Below are 11231 nucleotides of genomic sequence, written 5' to 3' on the forward strand. Positions count from 1 at the left end.
TCTCTCCAGTTTAAAATACATGATCATATACAGTACCAGTCAAAAGTTGACACACCTACTCATTCAAGGGTTTTTCTTATTTTTACCTTTTTCTACATTGTTGAATAATAGTGACGACATCAAACTTATGAAATAACACACGTGGAATCATGTAGTAACCAAAAAATCTTAAATCTAAATATATTTTAGATGTTAAGATTCTTCAAAGTAGCCACCCTTTGCCTTGATTACAGATTTGCATTCTCTCAACCAGGATCACGAGGTAATCACCTGTAATGCTTTTCCAACAGTCTTGAAGGAGTTCCCACATATGCTGAGCACTTGTTGGGTGCTTTTCCTTCACTCTGCGGTCCAACTCATCCCAAACCATCTCAATTGGGTGTAGGTCGTGTGATTGTGGAGGCCAAGTCATCTGATGCAGTACTCCATCACTCTCCTTCTTGGTCAAATAGCCCTTAAACAGCCTGGAGGTGTGTTGAGTCATTGTCCTGTTGAAAAACAAATGATAGTCCCACTAAGGGCAAACCAGATGGGATGGTGTATCGCTGCTGAATGCTGTGGTAGCCATGCTGGTTAAGTGTGCCTTGAATTATAAATAAATCACAGACAGTGTCAACAGCAAAAGCACTATCACACCTCCTCCTGCATGCTTCAGGTGGCGATGACACATACGGAGGGAGATATTCCGTTCACCTACTCTGCGTCTCCCAAAGACACGGCGGTTGGAACCAAACATTTCAAATTTGGACTTGGACAGACCAAAGGACAGATTTCCACCAGTCTAATGTCCATTGCTTGTGTTTCTTGGCCCAAGGAAGTCTCTTCTTCTTATTGGTGTCCTTAGTAGTGTTCCTTTGCAGAAATTAGACCATGACGGCCTGATTCAGGGTGTCACGGCTGTTGCTGGAAGAAGAGGCCCAAGGTGCAGCGTACATATTATTTTTATTAGAAAAGACGCCAAACAAAACAAAACACTACAAAACAAAACCGTGAAGCTAAAGGCTATGTGCCATAAACAAAGACAGGTGGGAAAAACGGCTACCTAAGTATGGTTCTCAATCAGAGACAATGATAGACAGCTGTCCCTGATTGAGAACCCTACCCGGCCAAACATAGAAATACAAATAATAGAACATAGAATACCCACCCCAAATCACACCCTGACCAAACCAAATAGGAGACATAAAAAGGATCTCTAAGGTCAGGACGTGACACACGCAGTCTCCTCTGAACAGTTGATGTTGAGATGTCTGTTACTTGAACTCTGTGAGGTGCAATCTGAGGTGCAGTTAATTGCCGATTTCTGAGGCCAGTAACTCTAATGAACTTATCCTCTGCAGCAGAGGTAACTCTGGGTCTTCCTTTCCTTTGGCGGTCCTCGTGAGAGCCAGTTTCATCATAGCACTTGAAGAAACGTTCAATGTTCTTGAAATTTTCTGCATTGACTGACCTTCATGTCTTAAAAGTAATGACTGCTTATTTGAGCTGTTCTTGCCATAATATGGACTTGGTCTTTTACCAAATAGGGCTATCTTCTGTATACAACCCCTAAGAAGGAAAGAAATTCCACAAATTAACTTTTAACGAGGTACACCTGTTAATTGAAATGCATTCCAGGTGATTACCTCATGAAGCTGCTGCAGGACAAGCTGTGGTAAACTCATGTTGACATCTTTGCATACTGTATATAGACACAGCTATAGTTTTTAATATGGATATAATAGAGAATGCCAAGAGTGTGCAAAGTTGTTATCAAACCAAGGGGTTGCTACTTTGAAGAACTACACGATTCCATTTGTGTTATTTCATAGTTTTGGTGTCTTCACTATTATTCTACAAAGTAGAAAATTGTAAAAAATAAAAATAAAATACCCTGGAATGAGGTGTCCAAACGTTCAACTGGTATTCAGATAAACCCATATATAAACGTGACATATTTTTAAATGTCTGATCATATATTTCAATAACAGACAGTATAAATCTCACAACCCCATAAAAAAAAAGTTTCATATGGATATGTATTTTCATCATGCGAAATGTACTCAGAACATTGAATGAGACAGATATGTCCCTTAAATGAATATTACAGCAGACCATCTAAAGCACTCAGTTATATCAAACTATTGAAAGGCAATGACTGTAATCCAAGATATTAAACAAAATTTTAAATTGACAGTATTATTCATCACAAATATCAAATGTGAAGTATTATTTAACACGTACTGATGATTTCTGATTTGCAATATAAGGATCTGGATAAAGATGTTGAGGAGATGCTTTGTCAAACTGATGACAAAGTACATACATGGATATATTAAAACCACTAGATGGGGTAATAATTGCAGCTTCATTCCAACAAAATATAGCTGTGTCTATATACAGTATGCAAAGATGTCAAGATATTAAATACATCTATCCATTAGTGACCTATAAAGTCATACAACGTGTGATTACAGAGTTGAACTAACCAGTGATATACTGTAGGATGACTTGTCTTTAGATGGAGGCATCTAAGTTCTCATGGGTATGGAAATGCTCTGGTTGGCGGTTGCACAGGCTGTGTGGGATGATGCCAAGTTGAGGTGTGCAGTCTCCCATGTTAAAATGTGTCCCGTGCAGAGCTGTGGCACTCAAAGCACTTCTCCACTGTGAGCCCGCAGGGACATATTGTGTAAACGGCCATATAAATGCACCTAACAGAGTGTGTGTGTGTGTGTGTGTGTGTGTGTGTGTGTGTGTGTGTGTGTGTGTGTGTGTGTGTGTGTGTGTGTGTGTGTGTGTGTATGTGTGTGTGTGTGTGTGTGTGTATGAGGCAGACAAAGGAGATGAGCGAAGAGAGGGGATAGGGGTACTGTGTGTATGTTTGTGTATGGGGGGAGGGGTGACTGTGCTTGTCGTGCATGTGTGTGTCTCTGTGCATAGCACATGGGGATGTGTGGAACTAACTCTTCAGCCTGAAGTGTCCCCACTTAAGCCAGCAAATAGCTAGCTTTTCACGTGGCACCGACTGGTAAGACACTTCAGGAGGGCGGTCACATGTGCTAGCAAGACAGAAGTCCCAAGTTCACTACTAGTTTACTACAGTACTTACTATAGAATTCTGTAGTATACTACACACTGTCCTATCCATTGATTGTGTAGTACTTACTGTAAAATGCTACAGTAATGTCTGCAAAAACAGTACAGTTTAACTACAGTTATTTTACATATACCCTGCCCATTTTCCTCCCCCATATCGCAATTTGTACCACACAAGTGAGAAACCTACATGCCAAGAATAGACAAAATTCTGTATTGTGTTCCCTACAGGTCATGGAAAACAGCACAAGTCCTATACCTACCTACAGGTCATCGAAAATGTGCTCCTTTAGTATTTCTCCAGTAGGTTTCCTGAAGCGGAAAGCCTACAGTTTTGTGTCAAAGATAATAAAATAAAAACACTATAGTAAATACTACAGTAATGTCCACAAAAGCACTACAGTAAATACTTCAGTAGTACAGTCCACAAAAACACTATAGTAAATACTACATTATACTGCAATCTGCAAAAACACTACATGGATTACTATAGTATATACTAGTTATTTTACTACAGTATTTATACGATAGTTACCTGTAAATACTACAGTTCACTACAATATACTAGTTTCCACAGTAGTGTTTTTGCTGACTTTTGTGTTTTACAGACATTTTGCAGACTTTAGTTACTACAGTGAATACTACAGTAAAGTCAGCAAAAACACTACAGAGAATACTATAGTATTTTTTCATGTAGGAAGCCAGTAGTCATGGCTTAGTAAGGACAAGGTGGCATCTGTATTCAATACTTAATGAGTAGAATGCAGTGGATGCTTTTTGCAGAGAAGATTCTGCAGTAATGTTTAGGTCAGTGGAGAACATGAGGGGTTGATAACACAGACTGGCAGGCTGCAAATCACAATTTTTTCACCCACATCTCTGGAACCTTACAAACAAACAGGGGAAGGCTCTTTAACGAGCCAGTTATTTACGTAAATGCCGTTTAAATGGCATCCAATACTGAGAGGACAATGCCCACACACGCCCCTCAAAACCAGCCTACTCTCAGTGATGTATAGGTCTCAATAACATATTTTTTGCCAATAGCATTTTCATACACAAAACAAACATAAGAAAAGACACCTACTGTAAAATGAACATCAGCTCCGCGGCAATGTAACGTGATCTCACATGCATTGCTCATGAAAACAAACATCACCCAATAAAAACAACTAACCAGCTAGACAGGTTGGTGGTTGGTACGTACAGACAGACAGACAGACGGAGGTCAGGCTCTCTGATTCTGCTCATAAAATCTGGCTGGAGGTAAGCTCCCTGCCTAACCAAAACAGTTGCTCTGAAGTCAGTGGCATATTCTTAATTTGGAGACGCCATCCGTCTCAGTAGGAACACATGCACACACAGATTCACACACACACACAATATATACAGTATAATATACTGTGTATACTGTTTATATATATTTTTTGTATTTATTAGGCATCCCATCAGATGCTGCCAAGGTAGTAAATCAAATATATAAAATCAAATGTTATTTGTCACATGCTCCGAATACAACCGGTGTAGACCTTACCACCTTACCGTGAAATGCTTACTTACAAGCCCTTAGCCCTTAACCAACAGAGAAGTTCAAGAAAGAGCTAAGAAAATATTTACTAAATAAACTAAGGTAAAAAATGTAATAAAAAGTACTCAACAAAATTACATAACAATAACGAGGCTATATACAGGGGGTACCAGTACCAAGTCAATGTGCGGGGGTACGGTTAGTCGAGGTAATTTGTACATGTAGATAGGGGTAAAGTGACAATGCATAGATAATAAACGGCGAGTAGCAGCAGTGTAAAAATGGGGGGGTTCAATGTAAATAGTCCGGGTGGCCATTTGATTAATTGTTCAGCAGTCTTATAGCTTGGGGATAGAAGCTGTTAAGGAGCCTATTCGACCTAGCCTTGCTGCTTGCCATGCGATAGCAGAGAGAACAGTCTATGACTTGGATGACTGGAGTCTTTGACAATTTTTGGGGCCTTCCTCTGACACCGCCTAGTATATAGGTCCTGGATAGCAGGAGGCTTGGCCCCAGTGAAGTATTGGGCCATACGTACTAACCTCTGTAGCGCCTTACGGTCGGTCGGATGCCGAGCAGTTGCCATGCCAGGCGGTGATGCAACCAGCTCTCGATGGTGCAGCTGTAGAACTTTTTGAGGATCTTGGAACCCATACCAAATCTTTTCAGTCTCCTGTGGGGGAAAGATGTTGCCGTGCCCTCTTCACAACTGTCTTGGTGTGTTTGGACCATGATAGTTTGTTGGTGATGTGGACACCAAGGAACTTGAAACTTTCGACCTGCTCCACTACAGCCCCGTCGATGTTAATGGAGGCCTGTTCGACCCTCCTTTTCCTGTAGTCCACGATCATCTCCAGCAGCTACTTTTCCTGGGGTCCAAACACATTACGGCACTTGCATCACACATTAAACAAAATATAAAACAGTACATCATACATCACTACATAAGAACAATATAAAATGTATAATACCACCATACAACAATATTACATGTGTCTGTACACATGTTATTGCGTGTGTCTGTACCTTTGTGTGCGTCTCTTCACAGTCCATAATGTGTATTTTTACCTGTTTTGTAGATCTACCTGATCTACCTTACCTGATGTGGAATAGAGTTCCGTGTAGTCATGGCTCTATGTAGTACTGTGTGTGTGTGTGTGTGCATGAATACACACACAACACCTAATGCCAAGAGTGTGCAAAGCTGTCTTCAAGGCAAAGGGTGGCTACATTGAAGAATACACTTTTTCAGTTACTACATGATTCCATGTGTTCTTTCATAGTTATGATGTCTTCACTATTATTCTACAATGTGGAAAATAGTTTTAAAAAAATAAAGAAAAACCCTTGAATGAGTAGGTGTGTCCAAACTTTTGACTGGTACTGTATGTCCTCATTTACCATTAATCCCTGTAATTTTGTTACATACATTTCTGTTAATACAAGGATTAATGAAGCCTACAGTCATTTACCATTCTCATTCTCGGAGTGGAAACGTTGTTTGCAGAGTTCACAACCTGCTACACTTGTGAGAATTTTTTTGTGGGGGTTTCATTTCATACACTACATGGCCAAAAGTATGTGGACACGTGCTCGTCAAACATCTCATTCCAAAATCATGGCCATTAATATGGAGTGGCCAAGACCAAAGAGCTCTCCAAGGATGTCAGGGACAAGATTGTAGACCTACACAAGGCTGGAATGGGCTACAAGACCATCGCCAAGCAGCTTGGTTAGAAGTTGACAACAGTTGGCGCGATTATTCGCAAATGGAAGAAACACAAAAGAACTGTCAATCTCCCTCGGCCTGGGGCTCCATGCAAGATCTCACCTCGTGGAGTTACAATGATCATGAGAACGGTGAGGAATCAGCCCAGAACTACACGGGAGGATCTTATCAATGATCTCAAGGCAGCTGGGTCAATAGTCACCAAAGAAAACAATTGGGAACACACTACACCGTGAAGGACTGAAATCCTGCAGCGCCCGCAAGGTCCCCCTGCTCAAGAAAGCACATATACATGCCCGTCTGAAGTTTGCCAATGAACATCTGAAGGATTCAGAGGACAACTGGATGAAAGTGTTGTGGTCAGATGAGACCAAAATTAGCTCTTTGGCATCAACTCAACTCGCCGTGTTTGGAGTAGGAGGAATGCTGGAAACATTATGCTTTGGGGGTGTTTTTCTGCTAAGGGGACAGAACAACTTCACCGCATCAAAGGGACGATGGACGGGGCCATGTACTGTCAAATCTTGGGTGAGAACCTCCTTCTCTCAGCCAGGGCATTGAAAATGGGTTGTGGATGGGTATTCCAGCATGACAATGACCCAAAACACACAGCCAAGGCAACAAAGGAGTCGCTCAAGAAGAAGCATATTAAGGTCCTGGAGTGGCTTAGCCAGTCGCCAGATCTTAATCCCATAGAAAATCTGTGGAGGGAGCTAAAGGTTTGTGTTGCCAAAAGTCAGCCTCGAAATTAATAACTTGGAGAAGATCTGCAAAGAGGAGTGGGACAAAATCCCCCCTGAGATGTGTGCAAACCTGGTGGCCAACTACAAGAAACGTCTGACCTCTGTGATTGTCAACAAGGGTTTTGCCACCAAGTACTAAGTCATGTTTTGCCGAGGGGTCAAATACTTATTTCCCTCATTAAAATGCAAATCAATTTATAACATTTTTGACATGAGTTTCTGATTTTTTTGTTGTTGTTATTCTGTCTCTCTCTGTTCAAATAAACCTACCATTAAAATTATAGACTGATAATTGCTTTGTCAGTGGGCAAATGTACAAAATCAGCAGGGGATTAAATACTTTTTTCCCTCACTGTAGGTTGTCTGTCTTCCATTGTAGGCAGACAGGACTCAGAGAGTGCGTGGAGCTCACTCACACGGTTCGCTGATGAAATAGTTAAGAGGAAAGTCATTTTCAGAGGGAACCATTTTATGTCCAGCTCCTTCGTATGCTCGAAGGGAGGTTTTGTTAATGCCTCCAATACTAGTGGCAGATCCAAAGATGCCGCGCGGACAGGCCCTGGGGTGATGCAGCCGCCGGACACCTAAGAATTGGCAGATTCCATTTTTTTATCGATGTGTAAATGGTTAGCCAATATGGCTGAGGCATGCATCTTCAATATAGAGGCAGAGCGACCGGAGTCCAATAGTTTCTGAAGGAAGCTCAGTAGAACAGTTACAGAGCAGGACATCGGTTCCTCCGCCCTGGCAGAGCACCATTCGGTAAACAGCTTCTAGCGACCAGCATACATCATCCTGGTCGATGGGGCTCTGCCATTCTGTAACGTCTCGATAAAAGGAGGATCACAGCCGATCAGTAGAGGGTCGGGCTCTTCAGAGGCCACACCCATAGCTGCAATTGGTCTTTTCTGGGATGCCAAATCCTGCCATCCATCTGTGAGAGCAGGTTCTGTCTGTGAGGGAGCTGCCATGGTTCTCCCTCCATTGACTGAGCAGGACTGGAAACCAGGGTCTCGCTGGCCATCTGGGGGCAACAAGCAGCAGCCTATGCTGAGCTTGAGAGACCATGTGCAGCGTTGCTATGATCAGGGGATCAGAGGGAAAGTACAGTAGGTCCTCTGGCCTTGTGTTGTCTAAGGAGTCCATGTCCAGGGGGTTCTTGGACTCTGCCAGAGAGAACCAGAGGGAGCAGTGGGATGTTTGCTCTGAGGCGAACAGTTCCAAATGTGCCGTTCCAAACCGCTGCCGTATCATCATCATCACTACTTGCGGGTGAAGTCTCCATTCCCCCGGCAGGCGGTTTCTGTCGCGACAAGAAGTCACCATCTCATTCACTTTGCCTGAGAGACGAATGGCTCATAGGGGGGCCAGATGTGGTAGAGCCCATGTCAAGAGTTGTTGAGCAACCTGTAGGGACCGTACAGACCTTGTTCCCCCTTGATGGTTGATGTGGAACACTCAATGTATTGTCTGATCGTATCAGGACATGTTTGTGTTTGAGAACCATCCGAAAGTGATTCTGAATTCCTAGCACGTTGATGTGCTCTTTCCTCCAGCTCTGCCCGTGCTCCCCAGTTTGTTAGTGAAGTGTCGGTTGTGACACCTGTAGTCAGTTAGGTTCTCTTCTTCCATGGCTGCAGAGTAGAGTAGCACGCTCGTCACCCGTATTCTGGTGTTTCTGTCCCGCTTGGGGTCCAAGCGGAGGTGGAAGGTTTTTGAACCACACTTGTAGTGGCCTTAAAGACAGCATGCCTAACAGTGTCACCGCGGAGGCCACCGTGAGCATGCCCATCAGTTGTTGGAACATTTGAACCTTCACCAGCGTGTTCAACTGGAATTGTTGCAGAAGAAGAATGCTGTCCACGTGCCGAGGTGTTATACATGCCCTCATAGTGTGGGAGTTCAGAGCCATGCCAATAAAGGTGACCTTTTGGCTTGATGTGAAGTTGCTCTTTCGCTGTTCAGGGTAAGACTCAGTGTGGTGACATGGGTCAGTGTCAGCGCTGTGCCCTCAGCCGCACACTCGCGAGAGGGGTGCAGATGAGCCAGTCGTCGAGGTAAGGAAGGATCTTGATCCCCTGTAGGTGGAAGGAGCTCAGGGCTGCGCTCACGCATTTTGTGAAGACATGAGGAGCCAGGGAGAGGCCGTAGGGTAATACCATGAACTGATATGCCTAGCCTTGGAAGGCGAACCGTAGAAAATGCCTGTGTTCTGGTAACACAGGAACGTAAAAGTAAGCATCCTTTAAGTCCAGGGACGTGAACCATTCCCCTGCGGCTGCGGTCTGGAGAACATTGACCATCCACAACATGTGAAAGGGGAGAACTTTCAGGAAGAATTGACCCATTTTATATCCAGACCTGGACGGAAGCCTCCGTCTTTCTTCGGGAACCAGGAAATAGGTTGAGTAAAAGCCATCTTGCTGTTCTGATGCTTTTACTTTTGTGATCGTGCCCTTCTCCAGGACAGATGTAATCTCCTGGTTGAGGGTGCAAGCTTTAAGGGGGCCTGCCCCCTGTCGGCGTCAGAACTACAGCCTGTACCCTTGTGAGAGGGTCATCACCACCCATGGGTCTGAGGAGTGGGATGCCCAGTAGGTCAGGTGCTGCTGGGTAAATCAGCCGACGGCTGACACCTGCCATTCAGTTTCTGCCCCCATGCCTATTTATGGGGTTGGGGGGTGCTATGGCCCCGGCCTCTTGGAGGCTGGGGGGTGACTGCGTCGCTGTCTAGTGCTGGCGAGCGCCTGTGTTAGGCTGGTGGTAGGGCCAAGGGCGTATGTGGTGCTGGGCCGAGTGAGAGAGGCGAGGTTCATGCGGGTCAGGCCTCCCTCTGCCACTACTCTGTGATGCCTGGTTTCTGAACGGTGGGTTCCACAGTGGTGTAGCTTGACTCAGCTGTTTTCTACATTTGATTGCCCGCTCAGCCGCGGGGCCAAATATCAGCCCGGCGACCACTGGAAGCTTTCTCTGAGTCCGTCTAGAGTCATTGGACATTGGGGCTTGGGAAAGCCAGACCTAGCGATGAGTCACAACTTGGGTGTAAATCAGTATGACTAGCTCTCTGGTCATGAACGCAAACGCTTGAAGAGGTCCAGTTCTGCGTGCTTCGGCTGGAGCATCCTGTTCTGTGCTAGCACGAGAACTGAAAGGGAGTTTCCAATGCGGGCCGCTGTGTTGTAGGCCCATGACAGTAGCTCATCTGTGCCCCTATAGTGAGGTCTGGGGCAGTGGGCTTCAGCTGGGGAGAGCATCTGCTCTGCTATGCATACATACACCTTAGGCAGATGGTCAAGCCCATGTTGTTTTGTATCGTGCATGGCAGATAGCATCTTACTATCCTTGCCGTTGGGGGCGAGAGCCCGCGGGTCTGGCCAGCATCTCTAGAGCTCTGTAACTACGTCCGGTGAAGGTGGCACACCGAACGGTGTAGCTGCAGGGACCTTCTTAAAGAATGGGTTAGCTGCAGAGGCTGTAGCATGAGGATCATCAAGCTCTAGCCTAGCTAAGTCTGCACGCAGGACAGCACGTATTGAGGCAGAGCTTTTTTCTGATCAGAGCCTCGGAATTACTCCTCTGACCCATCTTTAGCATTGACACTGAATGGGTCCACAACACTGGTTGGCACCTTCTTCACCATGTTGGGTGTGTCATCATCCTGGTCACTAAAGTGCTGGATGGATGCCCAAGTGGAGAGTAGGTCATCATCACGGATATCAGAGTCCTCTGTTGCATCTCCCATGCTGGAGGGAGTGCTATAGGGCCCTGACTCCGGGGGCTTGAAGGAACGTAAAGCGTTTTTAGCTGCTCTACCTCAGAGGATAAAGAATCGATCTGAGGTGCTTATTTTTTTTTACAATTTCACAGAGGGGCCGCCATCGGTTTCGTGGCCCTGGATGGGTCCTGGCTAACAATGCCAGACGCTTGTAAATTATCTGTGAAAACCAGGCCATCAACTCTGGCTAGCCGTGCTTCCCTCACCTTCACAAACAGGATGACGCAGTTAATGCAGGGGTCAGAAAAGGCCTCACACGCAGGTGGCCAACGACCTCGGCAGGCATAGCACAGGTCATGACCATCTTCTACTTGTAGTTCAGCTCCACAAGAGGCGCAGCCATGCATGCCCAGCATCATTGTGATGCAGTGTTTTCTC

This window comes from Oncorhynchus clarkii, chromosome 4 (assembly GCF_045791955.1).
Source record: "Oncorhynchus clarkii lewisi isolate Uvic-CL-2024 chromosome 4, UVic_Ocla_1.0, whole genome shotgun sequence".
NCBI lineage: Eukaryota > Metazoa > Chordata > Actinopteri > Salmoniformes > Salmonidae > Oncorhynchus > Oncorhynchus clarkii.